This window comes from Nycticebus coucang, chromosome 2, assembly GCF_027406575.1.
Source record: "Nycticebus coucang isolate mNycCou1 chromosome 2, mNycCou1.pri, whole genome shotgun sequence".
In the NCBI taxonomy this organism is placed as follows: domain Eukaryota; kingdom Metazoa; phylum Chordata; class Mammalia; order Primates; family Lorisidae; genus Nycticebus; species Nycticebus coucang.
Genome location: NC_069781.1, coordinates 42,385,351 through 42,404,893, shown reverse-complemented (window position 1 = coordinate 42,404,893; position 19,543 = coordinate 42,385,351). Strand labels below are relative to the sequence as shown.

At 43.6% G+C, this 19,543-nt stretch overlaps 1 non-coding gene across 1 annotated transcript; it reads right to left on the bottom strand.

Moving 5' to 3' along the window:
- Positions 1–9,870: 9,870 nt before the first annotated feature.
- On the bottom strand, positions 9,871–9,973 carry LOC128580363 (small nucleolar RNA U13). Its single transcript, XR_008378657.1, has one exon. It is a non-coding gene; the product is annotated as a small nucleolar RNA U13 (small nucleolar RNA).
- Between the last annotated feature and the right edge of the window lie 9,570 nt (positions 9,974–19,543).

Genomic DNA, 19,543 nt, shown 5'->3' with positions numbered 1-19,543 from the left:
AAGTTTATAAATTCCCAAGAGCTGAGTCACCATGGAGAGGACCCTGCAGGTGTATCCTTGTGGTCTCCTTGAGAAGACCTGTTCTTCTAGACCTCACCCTTCTTGGGTATCCTCTCTCAAGAAGAGCTCTGCATTAAGAGGACTGTGTGAGATACACATCACCCAGGCTGAACCAAGTGGCAGAAACAAGAAAGTGGAAGAAAAACAACAGGTACTATCCCAGCTCCCAGAGGAAGGGAGACCCCTCCCTCCAAAAGGGAACTCTATAGTGGGCGACCAGTTAGCCAGTGAACTGAGTTCAAAAGTCTCCTGACCTTATTCCACGGGAGAGCAGTTGTCAAGTCCCAATCCTCCTTCATTATTGAGGTCCCACCACAGAGACTGGGGCCCCATTCTGACTGGCACAAAAGACCAAATATTTTTCCTGCAATCCTGAGCACACAGATCGCCCTTCCCCCACCCTAGTTGCTGGAAGGACTGCCCCCTGTAGAGTCCAGAGTGTTCATCGAGCTCACTGGGAAGCTAGGGAAGCTTGTTTTAGCTGCAGTGTGAGAACAGTAGCATGACAGTCCAAGCTTTTGTGGGGAGAGGGTGAACTATTCATCCCTACCTCAGGAATTCTCAGGCAGCTCTTTTTTCTGCCCTTCAGGACAACCCCTCAGCTCCATTGGGTGGGTGGGACCAGTGCTTAAACAACTTTGACTTGTAACTGAACTTTGGACCTGCCCCCTTCACCAGGTGTGGCTCTTTGTGACTGGATGGGCAGGCAGGTGTCTAAGTGACTTTGGGTGGAACTTTGGATGTGTGGCCTTCACAAGGCAAGGCTCTCTGAGCTCAATTGGATGGGCAGGGCCGAGGTTTAAGCATCTTTGAACTGAACTTTGTATCTCTGGCCTCCACCAGGCAGGGCTCGCTGAGCTCAATTGGGTGGGTGGGTTGGGGTTTAAGTGACTTTGGACTAAACTTTGGACCTTGGGCCTCCACCAGGAGGGCTTTCTGAGCTCAACTGAGTGGGCAGGGCCAGGTTTAAGTGACTCTGAACTGAACTTTGGACCTCTGGCCTCCACCAGGTAGGGCTCTCTGAACGCAATTGGGCAGGTGGGGCCGAGGTTTAAAAGACTTTGGACTGAATTTTGGATTAGCACTTTCCATGGGGTGAAGGCTCTCTGAGCCCAATTATGCAGTGGGGCAGGTGTTTAAGTGACTTTGTACTGAACTTTGGATAAACACTTTCCACTGGGTAGAGGTTCTCTGAGCTCAAGGGGGTGGGCTGTGCCCAGAGTCTGAGTGACTCTTATCTGAACTTTAGACCTGTGCCCCTGCCAGGCAGCAGCCCCATTAGCTTGACTGGATAGGTGGTGCCCAGTGCCTGAATGACTTTGAGCTCTGGACCTATGTTGTCTACAGAGCTGCAGCCCTCAGTGCTCCATTGGCTGGATGGTGCCCAGCTCATAAGCATCTCTCCTGAACTCTGGGCCAGTGCTAACAGCTGGGTAGTCTTATGAACTTGATTTGGTGGGCAGAGCCAGCACTGGCAGAGTGACTTTTATCTGGGCCAGCACTGCCTACTGATTCTTGTCCCCCTGGAGACACTGGGGCTGCGGATCCACCACTTCTCTGCCTTTGTTAGATAAGCGGTGGCACTGCAATGGTGAGGAGTGGACTTATCAGGGACAACCTATCGATTCAACTAAAAAAGCATAGCATATTAGAAAAGAGAGAAAGAAGAAGCTGAAAATACTCATGAGGAGAAATCAGCTAAAGAACTCTGGTAACATGAAAAATCAGGGCAGATCAACGCCTCCTGGGGATGTCAAAGAAAATACAACAGAGAATCCAATCCACAGAGAAAATGCTGAAATGTCAGAAGTAGAATTTAGAATATGGATGGCAAATAAGATACTAGGACTGGAGGAGGAGATGGAAACAGAGAATCAAAAAACAGTTCAGTACTTGTCTCAAGAAATTAATGAATTTAAAGACAAAGTCACCAAGGATATGGAGATAATGAGGAAAGATAAAGCAGAGCTTAAGGAATTGAAAAAGGTATTTGAAGAGCTTCAAAATACAGTAGAGTCCCTCAGAAATAGAATTAAACAGTGTGAAGAAAGAATCTCAGATAAAGAAGACAAGGCTTTTGAACTATCCCAAGCATTCTAAGAGGCAGAAAAATGGAGAAAAATAACAGAATATTTCCTGAGAGAGTTATGAGATCATTCTAAGAAATCAAACATCCAAATTATAGGGATACCTGAAGGAGGAGATAGTCCCAAAGGCACAAATTCTCCACTCCAAGACATTATGGCGGAAAATTTCCCAAGTATTGCAAAAGACACAGAAGTTCAGACAGTAGATAGTTTCAGAACCCCAGCATGACTCAATCCAGACAAATCATCTCCTAGACACATTGTATTTAATTTTGCCAATGTTAACATGAAGGAGAAACTTCTGCAAGCAGCCAGACATAAGAAAAGTATTACTTACAAAGGGAAAAAATATAAGGATGACTCCAGATCTTTCAGGTGAAACTTTCCAAGCCAGAAAAGGATGGTCATTGACTTTCAACCTTCTTTTTTTTTGGCCGGGGCTGGGTTTGAACCTACCACCTCTGGCATATGGGGCCGGTGCCCTAACCCTTTGAGCCACAAGTGCCACCCAACTTTCAACCTTCTTAAACAAAATAATTTCCAGCTCAGAATCCCATACCCTGCTAAATTGAGTTTCATTTGTGATGGAGAAATCAAATACTTTGCTGATATCCACACACTGAGGAAATTTGGCCATGACTTGACCAGCTCTACAGAAAATACTCAGACTCATTCTTCATAACAAGCAACAGGAAGGTACACCACCGAAGTAAACCTACCCCGAAATTAAAGAACAAAGCCTAGCTCCCACAATGGTGAGTGGCATAAAAGTAAGCTCTGGACTTCTGAAAAAGAAGATGACCAAAACTCTGCCAAATCTATCAGTTCTCTCAATTAATGTGAATGGTTTGAACTCTCCTTCAAAGAGGCATAGGCCAACTGGATACAAAAACTCAGGCCAGATACCTGTTGCCTAAAACAAACAAACAAACAAACAAACCCAAGACTCTATTCCTTTCACAATAGCACCAAAGAAGATGAAATACCTGGGAATATATCTAACAAAAGAAGTGAAAGATCTCCATAAAGAGAACTATGAGAAAGGAAATAGCAGAAGATGCCAACAGATGGAAGAACATACCATGTTCATGGCTGGGAAGAATCAACATTGTTTTTTTTTTTTTTTTCTCACTTTATGGCCCTCGGTAGAGTGACGTGGCCTCACACAGCTCACAGCAACCTCCAACTCCTGGGCTTAAGTGATTCTCTTGCCTCAGCCTCCCGAGCAGCTGGGACTACAGGCGCCCGCCACAACGCCCGGCTATTTTTTGGTTGCAGTTTGGCCGGGGCCGGGTTTGAACCCGCCACCCTCGGTATATGGGGCCGGCGCCTTACCGACTGAGCCACAGGCGCCGCCCAAGAATCAACATTGTTAAGATGTCCATACTACCCAAAGCAATCTATAGATTTAATGCAATCCCCATCAAAGCACCAATGTCATGCTTTTTTTTTTTTTGAGATAGAGTCTCAGTATGTCACCCTGGGTAAAGTGCTGTGATGCCACTCACAGTACCTCAAACTCTTGGGCTTAAGCAATTCTCTTGCCTCAGCCTTCCAAGTAGCTGGAACTACAGGTGCCCACCACAATTGCCTGGCTATTTTTTGTTGCAGTTGTCATTGTTCTTTAGTTGGCAATGGGGAAAAGAATCCTTATTTAACAAATGGTTCTGGGAGAACTGGTTATCCACATGCAGAAGACTGAAACTGGACCTGCACCTCTCACCATTGACAAAAATTGATTCTCACTGGATAAAAGATTTAAATTTGGGCAGCACCTATGCTCAGTGGGTAGGGTGCTGACCCCATATACTGAGGGTGGCAGGTTCAAACCCGGCCCCGGCCAAACTGCAACAAAAAAATAGCCTGGCACTGTGGCAGGCGCCTGTAATTCCAGCTACTCAGGAGGCTGAGGCAAGAGAATCGCCTAAGCCCAGGAGTTGGAGGTTGCTGTGAGCTGTGTGACTCCACGGCACTCCACTGAGAGCAATAAAGTGAGACTGTTTCTACAAAAAAAAAAAAAAAAGAAGAAGAAAGAAAGAAAGATTTAAATTTAAAACATGAAACAATAAAAATTCTAGTAAAGAGTGTGGGGAAAACATTTGAGGGATATTAGCCTGGGAAAAAACTTTATGAGGAAGACCCCCACCCCCACCCCCCGCAATTGCATCAACACCAGAAATAAATAACTGGGACTTGATCAAACTAAAAGCTTTTGCACAGCTAAGAGTTCCACAAGCAAAGCAAACAGCCCTCAGAATGGGAGAATATTTTTTCATGTTATGAATCTGACAAAGGCCTGATAACTAGAATCTACAGAGAACTCAAATTAAACAATAATAAAAGTGCAAGCAATCCTCTCTGTAAGTGGGCAAGTAATTTGAACAGAAACTTCTCTGAGGATGACAGACAAATGGCCAACAAACACATGAAATAATACTCATCATCTTTAATCATTAGACAAATGCAAATTAAAACCACTCTAAGATATCACCTAACCCCAGCAAGATTAGCCCACATCACAAAGTCACAAAACACCAGATGCTGGCATGGATGTGGAGAGAAGGGAACACTTCTACACTGCTAGTGGGATTGCAACCTAATACACCCCTTTTGGAGAGAAGTATGGAGAATCCTCCAAGATCTACATGTAGACCTTCCATTTGACCCTGCAATCCCATTACTAGGTATCTACCCAGGAGAATATAAATCATTTTACCACAGAGACATTTGCACTAGAATGTTTATTGTGACTCGATTCATAATTGCCACGTTGTGGAAGTAACCTAAGTGCCCATTAACCCATGAATGGATCAACAAACTGTGATATATGTATACCAAGAAATATTATGCAGCCATTAAAAGGATGGAGACTTGGGCGGCGCCTGTGGCTCAAGGGGTAGGGCGCCGGTCCCATATGCCGGAGGTGGCGGGTTCAAACCCAGCCCCGGCCAAAAACCAAAAAAAAAAAAAAAAAAAAAAAAGGAAGGATGGAGACTTTACATCTTTTACCTTTACCTGGATGGAGTTGAAATACATTCATTCTTAGTAAAGTATCACAAGAATGGAAAGATGTACTTCATACTAATATGAAATCAATATATAAACAATTACATGTTCCTAAGAAAATAAAAAAATTGCTTTGAAGAGTGGACTAGGTGCTGGCATTGGTGCATAGCTTCTCAAAGGGAGTACTTCAAATGTGACCATAATGATATTCAGCAATGAGATATGTAGCACTTTTTCTAGGATGACTTTGTCAACTTGTCAGACCTTGTATACCTTTCTGGGGATTATTGCTCTGTACCACTATATGTTGGAGAAGTTGAGTGGGTGGAAGGCAGACTTGGTAGGTGGGCAGCAACAACCTGCCATTGTACAGAATCCTATAGTTAAGATTCGTGCAGCATTTTTCCAGTTCACATGGTTAATCCTAGGTTTTCTTTTTTTTTTTTTTTGGCCGGGGCTGGGTTTGAACCCACCACCTCCGGCATATGGGACAGGCGCCCTCCTCCTTGAGCCACAGGTACCACCCAAATCCTAGGTTTTCTTTCTTTTTTTTTTTTTTTAATCCTAGATTTTCTTCATCCTGCATCTCCACATTGTTCTCCAAGAACACTTCACCATGAGCATCTCTTAGTTATGAATGCTACTTCCCTTTCCAGGCTAATGTCACCACAGAGCAGTGAAAACTTAGGAGTTCTCTTTCAGGCTATTGTGTTTCTAAACAGTACCTGTGATTTGCAGAGGATTCACCAGTACCTGTTTTTTTTTTTTTAGAGACAGAGTTTCACTTTATGGCCCTTGGTAGAGTGCCATGGCATCATACAGCTCACAGCAACCTCCAACTCCTGGGCCCAAGTGATTCTCCTGCCTCAGTCTCCTGAGTAGCTGGGACTACAGGCGCCTCCACAACGCCCGGCTATTTTTTTTTGGTTGCAGTTCAGCCGGGGTCGGGTTTGAACCCACCACCCTCGGTATATGGGGCCAGCGCCTTACTGACTGAGCCACAGGCGCCGCCCGAGTACCTGGTTTTTAGTGGTTTTGATGTCACTGTGTCTTGTCTCCAGAAAGGCTTCCAATGAGATATGTGTATCCACGTGGGTGATCTGTACAAAGGACAGCCATGGGAGTGTTCAGAAAAATTTCATAAGGTTGAACAAATGTGATTGGCAGGTCTTTCTCCAGAATTCCTTTTATAGATCCAGTTCTCCAGCTGTAATGGATGTGTTGGCATGGAGTCCAATCTTGGCCTGGAAGCCTGCTGAAGCCCGTGGTTCTCTAAATTGCAGTTTGCATGTATATCATGATAACTGGTTGAAGTGCTTCAGCTATTTAAGACTGTCTTATTACAAAGTTTACTCTGTCCTTGCTTTGCAGTCTATTTGCCAGAATTTTAGGAATGATGAGTAATGTGGTTAAAATTTGGTCTTTAAGTTTTTATATGCATGTTGGAAAGTTTGTCCTATAAAATGAGACCTTAGTCTGATCTACTTTAAGAGAAATTTCCTACGGAGGAATTATAGTTGACCCAGGGTATAGACCACACAATCAGTCAAAAATCTATGTATAACTTTTTTTTCCTTTTTTTGAGATAGAGTCTTGCTCTGTTGCCCCAGCTAGACTGTAGTGGCCCAGTCTAGAATGGCTCAAGCAATTCTCTCATCTCAAACTCCCCAGTAGATGGGAATACTGGGCATCCCACTATGCCCAGCTAATTTTCTGTTTTGTAGAGCTGGGGTCTCTGTGAAAAGATATGGGTTTCTACAAAAAGGTGCAGCTCTTCAAATTCAGTGTTAAAGAAAAAAAAAAAAAGACTAGGGCGGCGCCTGTGGCTCAGTCGGTAGGGCGCCGGCCCCATATACCGAGGGTGGCGGGTTCAAACCCGGCCCCAGCTGAATTGCAACCAAAAAAAATAGCCGGGCGTTGTGGCGGGCGCCTGTAGTCCCAGCTACTCAGGAGACTGAGGCAAGAGAATCACTTAAGCCCAGGAGTTGGAGGTTGCTGTGAGCTGTGTGATGCCACGGCACTCTACCCAGGGCAATAAAGTGAGACTCTGTCTCTACAAAAAAAAAAAAAAGACTAAAGTTATCCTTCCTCCACACATCCAATATACAGTGCAAGTTAGGAATAAGATAACCACATTAGACACTGTCATTTACCAAGCCAGTTACACAGCAGTTACTGATTCACAACAATTATGAAATCCAGCCGAGTACATGACATTAGTTCCTCTTGATACTAAGGTCAAAGAATGTTCCTTGATTAGGATACAAGGCAATGACTGACAATTCTTTAGGATTTTATAACTTACTTGACACCTAGTGTTTGACAGTAAACAGTATGCTAGACTGTCACTCTGTTACTTACAAATACCTGTTGCCCCTGCTTGAGGAAGAATCATACTACCTCACCCCACTTTGACCAGTGAAACAGGAGTAGAGGCTCAGCGCCTGTAGCTCAAGTGGCTAAGGAGTCAGCCACATACACAGGAGCTGGAGGGTTCAAATCCAGCCTGGGCCTGCCAAACAATAATGACGACTACAACCAAAAAATAGCTGGGTGTTGTGGCAGGTACCTGTAGTCCCAGCTACTTGGGAGGCTGAGACAAGAGAATCGTTTAAGCCCAAGAGTTTGATGTTGCTGTGAGTTATGACATCATAGCACTTTACCCAGAGCAACAGCTTGGGATTCTGTCTAAAACTAAAAGAAAGAAAGAAAGAAAGAAATAGGAGTAGAAATGATGTGTGTATTACTTCTAAACAGAAACTCAGAGAGTTTGTTCATGGGTCACATTTCTTTTTTTCTCTGCCTCCAGACCAGCCATGTTTCAATAGGCTGAAATGTCAGCCTAGGTTCCCAGAGTGAAGATGAAAGGTGCAGCCTACCCGGGATGGACATGCTGTGTGGGAGAGAAGGGAACTTTTACTCTTATAAGCCGCCAAGATGTTAGAGATGCTGGTTACCATAATATAACCTAACCCAGGGTTCAGCAGAAGGTTTTGTAAAAGTCCAGGCAGTAAATATTTTAACCTTTGCAGGCCATAAAGACTGTAGCAACTACCCAATTTTGCCATTGTTGTGCCGTGGTGCTAAAAGAACAATGCAGGCGGCGCCTGTGGCTCAACGGAGTAGGGCGCCAGCACCATATGCCGGAGGTGGAGGTGGCGGGTTCAAACCCAGCCCCAGCTAAAAAATAAAAAAATAAAAAAATAAATAAATAAATAAAAGCACAACGCAGTAATATGTAAATGATGGGTGTGGCTGGGTTTCAATAAAGCTTTATTCACAAAAACTGGCTGGATCCATAATTTGCTGACCCCTATACATAAAGACAACTAGTTTAAATTGCACACGAACTTTTTTTTTTTTTTTTTTTTGTAGAGACAGAGTTTCACTTTATGGCCCTTGGTAGAGTGCCATGGCATCACACAGCTCACAGCAACCTCCAACTCCTGGGCTTAAGCAATTCTCTTGCCTCAGCCTCCCGAGTAGCTGGGACTACAGGTGCCCGCCCCTACGCCCGGCTATTTTTGGTTGCAGTTTGGCCGGGCCGGGTTTGAACCCGCCACCCTCAGTATATGGGGCCGGCGCCTTACCGACTGAGCCACAGGCGCCGCCCTGCACACTAACTTTATGGCCACTCTGTATATCCTATCCTGGCTGGTAAAATTGATATGTTTCTTTTTTTTTTTTTTCTTTTGTAGAGACAGAGTCTCACTGTACCGCCCTCGGGTAGAGTGCCGTGGCGTCACACGGCTCACAGCAACCTCTAACTCTTGGGCTTACGCGATCCTCTTGCCTCAGCCTCCTGAGCAGCTGGGACTACAGGCGCCCGCCACAACGCCCGGCTATTTTTTTTGTTGTTGCAGTTTGGCCGGGGCCGGGTTTGAACCCACCACCCTCGGCATATGGGGCCGGCGCCCTACTCACTGAGCCACAGGCGCCTCCCAAAATTGATGTTTTTGCTAACATAGAGTACAAAGAAAACCCTTAGAATTACAGACCCTAGCTGGGGGCCTGTAGCTCAGTGGCTAGGGCGCTGGCCACATACACTGAAGCTGGCAGGTTGGAATGCAGCTCAGGCCTGCCAAACACAATGACAACAAGAGCAACAAAAAATAGCCAGATGTTGTGGCGGCGCCTGTAGTCCCAGCTACTCGGGAGGTTGAGGCAAGAGAATCGCTTAAGCCCAGGAGTTGGAGGTTGCTATGAGCTGTGACGCCACGGCACTGTACCGAGGGCAACACAGTTAGACTCTGTCTCAAAAAACAAACAAACAAAAAAAATTACAGACCCAAAGAAAGTTCTCCTTTTTTGACCTTTAGTTTCTTTTTCTTTCTTTGAGACAGAGTCTCACTTTATTGCCCTCAGTAGAGGGCTGTGGCGTCACAGCTCACAGCAACCTCCAACTCCTGGACTTAGGCGATTCTCTTGCCTCAACGTCCCGAGTAGCTGGGACTACAGGGGCCCGCCACAACACCCGGTTATTTTTTGTTGCTGTTTGGCCGGGGCTGGGTTTGTACCCGCCACCCTCTGTATATGGGGCCAGCACCCTACTCACTGAGCTACAGGCGCTACCCAGGCCTTTATTTTATTTTATTTTTTAAATTTTTTTGCAGTTTTTGGCCGGGGCTGGGTTTGAACCCACTACCTCCGGCATATGCGGCCAGCGCCCTACCCCTTTGAGCCACAGGCACTGCCCTATTTTTATTTTTTTATTTAATGTCAGAGGAGTAATGTGCCGATGTTGTAACAAGATTTGTGGAAGGCACATCTCACGCATGCGCATAAAAACCCAATCGTCACACTTTATTAAATAAAAATGTGGCCGGTGAGTGGCTCACGCCTGTAATGCTAGCACTCTGGGAGGCCGATGGGGGTGGATTGCTTGAATTGGAGACCAGCCTGAACAAAAAGTGAGACCCCGTCTCTACTAAAAATAGAAAACCTCAGCTAAGCGCCCATAGCTCAGCAGTTAGGGCACCGACCACATACACTGAGGCTGGCTGGTTCAAACCCAGCCTGGGCCTGCCAAACAACAATGACAACAACTGCAACAAAAAATAGCCATGGTTGTGGCGGGCTCCCGTAGTCCCAGCTACTTGGGAGGCTGAGGCAAGAGAATCGCTTAAGCCCAAGAGTCTGAGGTTGCTGTGAGCTGTGACGTCACAGCACTCTACAAAGGGTGACATAGTGAGACTCTTTCTCAAAAAAAAAAAAATAATAATGGTAAGAAGAATAAGAATGAGCTATGTCATCATATGGTCCAATATATGTTAACAAATGTTGAGTAACACCACTTTTAGCACTCTGAAATAAAATTTAAAGAAAATATACACTACCAAAGCTTACAAATTCAATAAAATAAAAACTAATATCTTAATCATAATATAAAGGAAAATTAAAAAATTATAATCTGTATATAATGATATAGTAAATGCTTCACTACAACTATGCTAGCAGACATGCTGAGTAAGAGGCTTGCTCCAGTTTCTTTTTTTTTTTTGTAGAGACAGAGTCTCACTGTACCGCCCTCGGGTAGAGTGCCGTGTGGCGTCACACGGCTCACAGCAACCTCTTAACTCTTGGGCTTACGCGATTCTCTTGCCTCAGCCTCCCGAGCAGCTGGGACTACAGGCGCCCGCCACAACGCCCGGCTATTTTTTGGTTGCAGTTTGGCCGGGGCTGGGTTTGAACCCGCCACCCTCGGCATATGGGGCTGGCGTCCTACTCACTGAGCCACAGGCGCCGCCCTTGCTCCATTTTCTTATAAATCAATTTTAAATTAAGAGAAGAGCCTCAGAAGCCATTCAGGTAAAGACTTTCAGAACATTGAAAGAGTAAATTTATAGATGGGCAAGGGAATGAAAAACTAGAGTTAAGTTATATCAGACTAGACTTAATTTGTATGCGATAAGAGAAAAAGAAAAGTCTTAATTGAAGGAGGGGTAACACATGCCAAGCAAGGTAAATTACAGATGTAAAACTGGAAAAAAACTGAGAAAGTATGTTTCCATTTTCTTTTTTTTTTTTTACAAAGCACAGGATAGTATTATGTCCAAATTTCTTATATTAAAATTCTACCTTATGTAAAATATTAGAGGCACATATTGAGACTCTAGTATTAAAAAGGATTCAAGAGACTATATCTCTCGATAGGTTGCAGGAAAGGCAGGATGGATAAATAAATAAGCCTATAAAACTATGCTGCCTAATGTAGTGGCCACTAGCCACACATGACCACTGAGCACTTGAAATGAAGCTGGCCCAAGATGAGTTGTGTTATAAGTGTAAAACACATCTAATTTCAAACAGTATGAAAAATAATGCAAGATATTTCATTAATTTTTTTCTAACTGATTATGTTGCTGGAGGACGAGGCCCAACGGAGAGAAAGAGCACCCAAACACCACATTTGTAAGTGGAAGGGCTTTATTCACCAGCTGGGAGCTTACAGCATAGAAGAATTCCAAATGGCCGCGCCCCCTGACTGGCTTGGTCTTTTCATTGACAGTCAAAAAGTTCCACCACACAAGTACCCTTCTTATTGGCCAGTTTAAATCAAGCAGGAGATGCTATTCCAGCCCCTACAGAACTACAGTATTTCACAGAACTTGGAAATTTTCTTTTCTTTTCTTGTAGAGACAGAGTTTCACTTTATTGCCCTCGGTAGAGTGCTGTGGTGTCACAGCTCACAGCAACCTCCAACTCCTGGGCTTAGGAGATTCTCCTGCCTCAGCCTCCCGAGTAGCTGGGACTATAGGCGCCCGCCACAACGCCCGGCTATTTTTTTTGTTGTTGTTGCAGTTTGGCCGGGGCTGGGTTTGAACCCGCCACCCTCGGCATATGGGGCCGGTGCCCTGCTCACTGAGCCACAGGCGCCACCCAGAACTTGGAAATTTTCAAGTTCCAGGAAGTTAAATTTACAAATTCCCTAGAGCTGAGTCACCATCGAGAGGACGCTGCAGGTGTATCCTTGTGGTCTCCTTGAGAAGACCTGTTCTCCTAGATCTCAACCTTTTCGGGTATCCTCTCTCAATTACATGTTGAATTATATTAGGTTAAATAAAATATGTCAAATTTATTATTTTTTTTTTGACACAGGGTCTCAACCTGTCGCCCTAGGTAGGGTGCTGTGGCGTCATAGCTCACAGCAACCTCCAACTTGGGCTCAAGTGATCCTCTTGCCTCAGTTTTTATATTTTTTAGTAGAGACAGGGTCTCACTTTTGTTCAGACTGGTCTCGAACTCATGAGCTCAAGCAATTCACCCGCCTTGGCCTCCCAGAGTGCTAGGATTACAGGCGTGAGCCACCGCAGCTGGCCCAAAATTAATTTCACGTTAAGAAAACTTTTTAGGCTCAACACCTGTGGCTCAAGCGGCTAAGGTGCCAGCCACATATACCTGAGCTGGCAGGTTCGAATCCAGCCTGGGCCCGCCAAACAACAATGATGGCTGCAACAACAACAAAAAAAAATAGCTGGGTGTTTTGGCATATGCCTATAGTCCCAGCTACTTGGGAGGCAGAGGCAGGAGAATCACTTGAGCCCAGGAGTTGAGGCTCTGTCTCAAAAATAAATAAATAAATAAACTTTTTAACAGGGCTTCTAGAAAACATAACATTATAACTGGACAACACTGCTAGAGAGGAATTGTGAGGAAGGCCTGTGGACTTTCAGTAAAGTTGAAATACATAGAAGACCTAAAATGTTTGGTTTATTATTTTAATTAATTATTTATTTAATTTTGGTGAGACAGAGTCTCACTTTGTCCCCATGGGATAGAGTGCTGTGGCACTGTAGCACACAGCAACCTCAAACTCCTGTGTTCAAAAGATACTCTTGCCTCAGCCTCCTACGTAGGAGGAACTACAGGCACCTGCCACAATGCCCAGCTATTTTTAGAGATGGGGTCTCACTCTTGATCAGGCTGGTCTTGAACCAGGTGAGCTCAGGCAATCCACCGAACTCGGCCTCCCAGAGTCCTAAGATTACATGCATGAGCCATTGCACCCAGCCTAAAAATGATTTAATAAGTAAATTTCAAGCACATCTTTTTTTTGGGGGGGGGGGGAGACAGACTCTCACTCTGTCAACCTCGGTAGAGTGCTATATCGTCTTAGCTCACAGTAACCTCAAATTCTTGGGCTCAAGAGATTCTCTTGCCTCAGCCTCCCAAGTAGCTGGGACTACAGGCGTCCACCACAATGCCTGGCTATTTTTAGAGATGAGGTCTCACTCTGGCTTAGGCTGGTCTTGAACTTGTGAGCTCAGGCAATCCACCCACCTTGGACTCCCAGAGCACTACGATTACAGGCATGAGCCACCTTGCTCAGCTTCAAGCACATCTTTTTTTTTTTTTTTTTAAATGGTTATGTTTATTTATTTATTTTGGTTTTTGGCTGGGGCTGGGTTTGAACCCGCCACCTCCGGCATATGGGACCAGCGCCCTACTCCTTGAGCCACAGGCACCGCCCTCAAGCACATCTTTTATGATTGTTTTTCAAAATTTTAAAAATTACGAAGTGGCAAAAACCTTAGATGTTCATAAAATAATCTATATTAATAAAATTTACCTTGCATTTTATTTCATTTGTCTTTGCCACTTTAATAATACTGTATTTGGTTCTAAATCTGTTAAAAGGAATATGGGCCAGGTATGATGGCTCACACCTGTAATCCTAGGACTTTCAGAGGTTGAGGTAGGAGGAGTGCTTGAGGTCAGGAATTCCAGACCGGCCTGAGCAACATAATGTCTCTATGAAAAATAGAAAAATAAGCTGCGTATGATGGTGCACACCTATAGTCCCAGCTGTTCAGGAAGCTTGAGGCAGGAGAATCACTCCAGCCCAGGAGTTTGAGATTGCAGTGAACCATGATCATGCCACTCAGGCCTCAGCAACAAAGTGAGACCTTGTCTGAGAAAAAAAAAAAAGAGGAGTCTGAAATCTTACCTTAGTACCTGCATGTGCATTTGCAATTACAAATGGTGACCCAGAGATGTTGCATTGACCCCTACATTCTTGAAGATGCCTGGCCAGAAACAATTTGATTTTCCAAAACAGTCAACAACCCTTGGTAAGATTCCTAACAAAACAAAGTACTATCTTCTTTTCATTTACACAACAGTTTGGTTCCTGGAAAATTCAGTGAATGTCAAAACCATGCAAAAAAGGCCTTTTTCTTCAGAAAGGAAGGTATGTAAAACAGTTAGATTTGGGGCTTAGATAATTATAAATGGGTTTTTCACTTAAATGAATCTCTGATGATGTGGCAGAAAATCCTTAAGAACACAGGACTTTCTCTGCTGTGGAGATAGTGTGGGATCCCTGCTTTCCTGTATTAAATGCCTGTAGTGCTCAGTATCTTAGAAACTTTTAAAAATAATTATAGATTCATGGAAACTTGCAAAAAACTGTGCAGGGTGGTCCATGCACCTTCACCCCAATCTCCCTTGATGTTAATATCTTTCACAGTTCCAGTACAATATCAAAACTAGGAAATCTATATTGGTGCAAATCCACAGAGCTTAATAGGAGCACTCATTTGTGAGTGAGTGTGTGTGTGTAGTTCTATATAGTATCACCACACACTTTGTGTAATTATCCCCACAATCAAGGTACATTACTGTACAATCACCACAAGGACACATCCTAATCTCTGGGAACCATTAATCTGTTCTCCAACTCTATATTATTTCATGAATGTTAAGTAAATGGCATCATACATTATGTATCCTTTTGAGATTGGCTTTTTTCATCCAAGTTGTGTGTACCAATGGTTCATTCTTTTTTATTGCTCAGTAGTATTCCATGGTCTGGTGTACCACAGTCCAACCATTCATCTATTGAAAGACATTTAGTTTCCAGTTTTCAGTTATTATGAGTAGAGCTGTTATGAACATTGTGTACGAGTTTCTGCATGGGAAAAAATTTTCTATGAGATAAATCCCCACTAGTGAAATTGGTGGATCATATGGTAAGCTCTTTTTTGGTTTTAAAAGAAACTGCCCTTAGAAACAATAGCCATCGTTGCTGGAAAAAAAAAATAAATAAAAGAAACTGCCCTACGATTTTTCAGAGCAGCTATACCATCTTACATTGCAACCAGAAAAGTATGAGTGATTCAGTTTCTCTCCATCCTCACCAGCGCTTTTTTTATTTTAGCCATTCTTAATATTTGAACAATCAAAATTCTCCCACCACTCCCTAAGTGGTAGCATTGTTTTCATTGAATCATTAGATGACAGGATGCACACTGGATTGCCTTTGGAACTTTATTAACATGTCCATGGCTGGGTTCCTCCCTTAGAGATTCTGGTGTAATTGGTCTGGGATGTGAATGGCCATCAAGAATTGTAAAACGGGGCAGCGCCTGTGGCTCAGTGAGCAGGGCGCCGGCCCCATATACCGAGGGTGGCGGGTTCAAACCCAGCCCCGGCCAAACTGCAACAAAAAAATAGCCGGGCGTTGTGGCGGGCGCCTGTAGTTCCAGCTGCTTGGGAGGCTGAGGCAGGAGAATCTCCTAAGCCCAGGAGTTGGAGGTTGCTGTGAGCTGTGTGAAGCCACGGCACTCTACTGAGGGCGATAAAGTGAAACTCTGTCTCTACAAAAAAAAAAAAAAAAAAAAAAAAAAAAATTGTAAAACTTCTCCAGGTGTTTCAATGTACAAATTCATTAGTCACTGATACCATGCCCATGTCTCAGTCATTTTGGTCCTAACCTTTCAAGATCCTGTGAATGAGATAAATGAAGAGTTGAGATCCTTTTCTCTGGAATAAGATAAGATTTAAAGCCAGAGCTGCTTTATTTTCCCAGCAGAATTATCAGTAGAGCCCAAAGGAGGAGCAAAACTAATTGGGCCCTATCATGCTGTGTTATAACAAGAAATTTTTAAATAGACATATAAAGAATAAAACCAAATTATGCAAAAACAAACCATGAATGCCTGGGACACATTTCAATTCCTAAAATATTGTGACATAGTAGAATGAATGAAATTTAGAGGGCGGCGCCTGTGGCTCAAGGAGTAGGACGCCGGTCCCATATGCCGGACGTGGTGCGTTCAAACCCAGCCCCAGCCAAAAAACAAAAAAAAAGAAATTTAGAGTTAAAAGTCCTGGTTTTGAGTTCTGGTTTTTCCACTTAAGGGCTGTGGGGTCTTTAATAAATCATTTGACCTCTCTAAACTTTCGTTTATTATCTCTGAAATCTATAATGATGGTAAGTTTAGGGGCTTTTTGCAAAGATTAAATATGTTAATCTGTACTGTACTTTTGACCATCACATACTGCAATTGTGATACAATTATTAAAGATAGGAAAATAAGAAATATTTAATACTTGGGTATTGTTCAACTCACCCCAACCAATATTTGATGAGTGTCTTTTATATAATAAGTAATACACATTATCAGCTGTTAAAATTTCTTAGTTTTTATATTTTTTACTGTGGACATTTGAAACATACACAGAAGTAGAAAGAATAATATAATTTGGGATTTCTCAAGGTTTTGTGCCTATGAATTACACAGGAATCTTTTTAGTTTTTACTTTTCCTTTTTTTTTTATTTTAATTTTTGGAGACAAGAGTCTCTCTCTGTTGTCCCTGGCTAGAGTGCCAGGGTGTCAGCCTAGCTCACAGCGACATCACATTCCTGGGTTCAAGTAATCCGACTGCCTCAGCCTCCCGTAGCTCGGAATACAGACATGCCACCACAACAGTTGGCTAGTTTTCTTTTTTTTCCTATTTTTAGTAGAGACTGTCTGACTCTTGTTCAGGCTGGTCTGAACTCTTGAGTTCCAGGCATCCTCTGGCCTTTGCCTCCCAGAATGCCCAAGAATCTTTTTAAACTGCAGGTTTTGATTTATTAGGTCTGAGCTGGGGTCTGAGACTGTGCATTGCTAACAAGCTCTTGAGTAACACTTATGCTGCTGGTCTGCTGACATTGAGAGTAGCAAGGATATAATGAAATTCCAAGTATCACAACTCAGCTTCAATAATTAACAGCTAGCTAATTTTATTTCCACCTCCTGTTCCATTCCCCCCACCTTCTAGATTACTTTGAAGTAAATCTCAGACTTCTTATCATTATACCTGTATTTAATCATGCATGTCTCTTTAAGACTTCAAAATACTTCCTTTGAAAAATATAACCACAATATTGTCAGCACCCCCTACCATATTTAACAGTGATTCCTTAATATCATTAAATATGCTGTCAGCATTCAGCTTTACCTGATTGTCCCATGAATACCTTTTTTTTTTTTTTTGTGAGAGTCTCACTGTGTTGCCCCAGGCTAGTGTGCTGTGGAGTCATAGCTCACAGCAACCTCAAACTCTTGGGTTTAAGTGATCCTCTTGCTTCAGCCTCCCAAGTAGCTGAGACTACAGACGCCTGCCACAAGGCCAGGCTAATTGTTCTATTTTTAGTAGGGGCAGAGTCTTGCTCTGCTCAGGCTGGTCTCAAACTCCTGGGCTCAAGCAATCCACCCACCTCAGCCTCCCAGAGTGAGCCACCTTGCCCGGCCCATAAATAACTTTTTTAAAATTGTGATTTGTTAATTTGCCTCTTCAGTCTTTAATCTGAAGAGTCTCCTTCCACATTTTTCTTTTCTTTGGTCTTTTTCCCAAAGAAACTAGGTATTTGCCCTGTAGAGGTTTCTGGATTTTTTTGCTCACATCCTTATGATGTTGGTAGTTGGATCCAAAGCCTTAATTGGAGTTAGGTTTGAATTTTTTTGGCAAGGCCACTTCATAGATGGTGCTGTGCTCTTCCACCAGGAGGTAAATAATATCTGGTTGTATTTCTGTCCATACCTCTTTTTTTTTTTTTTTTGTAGAGACAGAGTCTCACTTTATGGCCCTTGGTAGAGTGCTGTGGCCTCACACAGCTCACAGCAACCTCCAACTCCTGGGCTTCAGCGATTCTCTTGCCTCAGCCTCCCGAGCAGCTGGGACTACAGGATCCCGCCACAACGCCCGGCTATTTTTTGGTTGCAGTTCAGCCGGGGCCGGGTTTGAACCCGCTATCCTCGGCATATGGGGCCAGCACCCTACCGACTGAGCCACAGGCGCCGCCCCATACCTCTTTTTTTAATAAGAGAAAAATCTCACACATTTATTTTAATGCATATATATGGAAATCCTCAGAAAATCTGTCCATAATCTTTTCAAAGCGGGTTCAAACCCAGCCCCGGCCAAACTGCAACAACAACAACAAAAAAATTGCCGGGCGTTGTGGCGGGCGCCTGTAGTCCCAGCTGCTCGGGAGGCTGAGGCAAGAGAATCGCTTAAGCCCAGGAGTTGGAGGTTGCTGTGAGCTGTGTGAGGCCACGGCACTCTACCGAGGGCCATAAAGTGAGACTCTGTCTCTACAAAAAAAAAAAAAGTCATCTCTTCAAACAATGGAATCGGTGACTGGGGTATGCTGCCACCAGGTGGCAATAGCACGCCATAGCCACAGGTTGTAGTAGTAAAAGGAAAAAAAAAAGTCTCTGCTGGGCGATCCAGAAGCCAAGACTTGTCCTTCTCATTGAATCTACAATAAACCACCATGATTCTTATTTTTCTTAGCACTATACATCATGACATTCAAACTCTGAAACATAATAGTTCAAAGCTAATTTTAAAGTAAACAAATGTCTATGTCTTTACAGCACATAATAATACCTTCAATTTATTGAGCCCAAGAACCTTATATACAAGAACTCATTTAATTCTCACAACACCCAGGAATATTAAATCACTATGTTCATGACAAAACAATGGTAATGTTGAGGTTGATGTCAAGACTTGTTCTCTTAACCATTTCTGGGCCTTACCACCTTCCTTTGTGGTCTGTATTGGAGGCCCCCCCAAACTCTTTCAGCTATGCGCTGCCCTGATTTGTTTCTGTCTGTTCTGCTCACCTATGTTTCTGTCCTTTTTCCACCTGTCTCTACCCTGGAGATTGGCTTCTCTGGATTCTACCACCAGATTCCCGATTTACTCTTCCTGCTTCTTCCTTACTTTGCTGTGTGTTTGGATGGCCACTGCCCTGTAGTTTTAGAGCTGACAACTACAACTGCTGCTACACCGGCCTCCTCTTCCATGGCTTCTCACCTGATGTCACCCCTTGTCTAAGGGTTTTAACAGGTTCCCACTATTGCTATTCCTTAGGAGTCTCAACTTTCCCTGCAGTATCCTTAATGCCAGCCCACCTCGGTCAGTGGTACAGTACCCTTGTTATGTTCATATAACTGCCAGATTGACTAATGATGCATTTCTCAGAACATGTCCCCCTCTTAAGCAGTCACAACTGTACTTTCATTAAAATGTCCTTAAAATGTCAGTGTCAAAAACAAAAACAAAACGTCAGTGTCACTTGGTGCCTGTGGCTCAAGCGACTAAGGCGCCA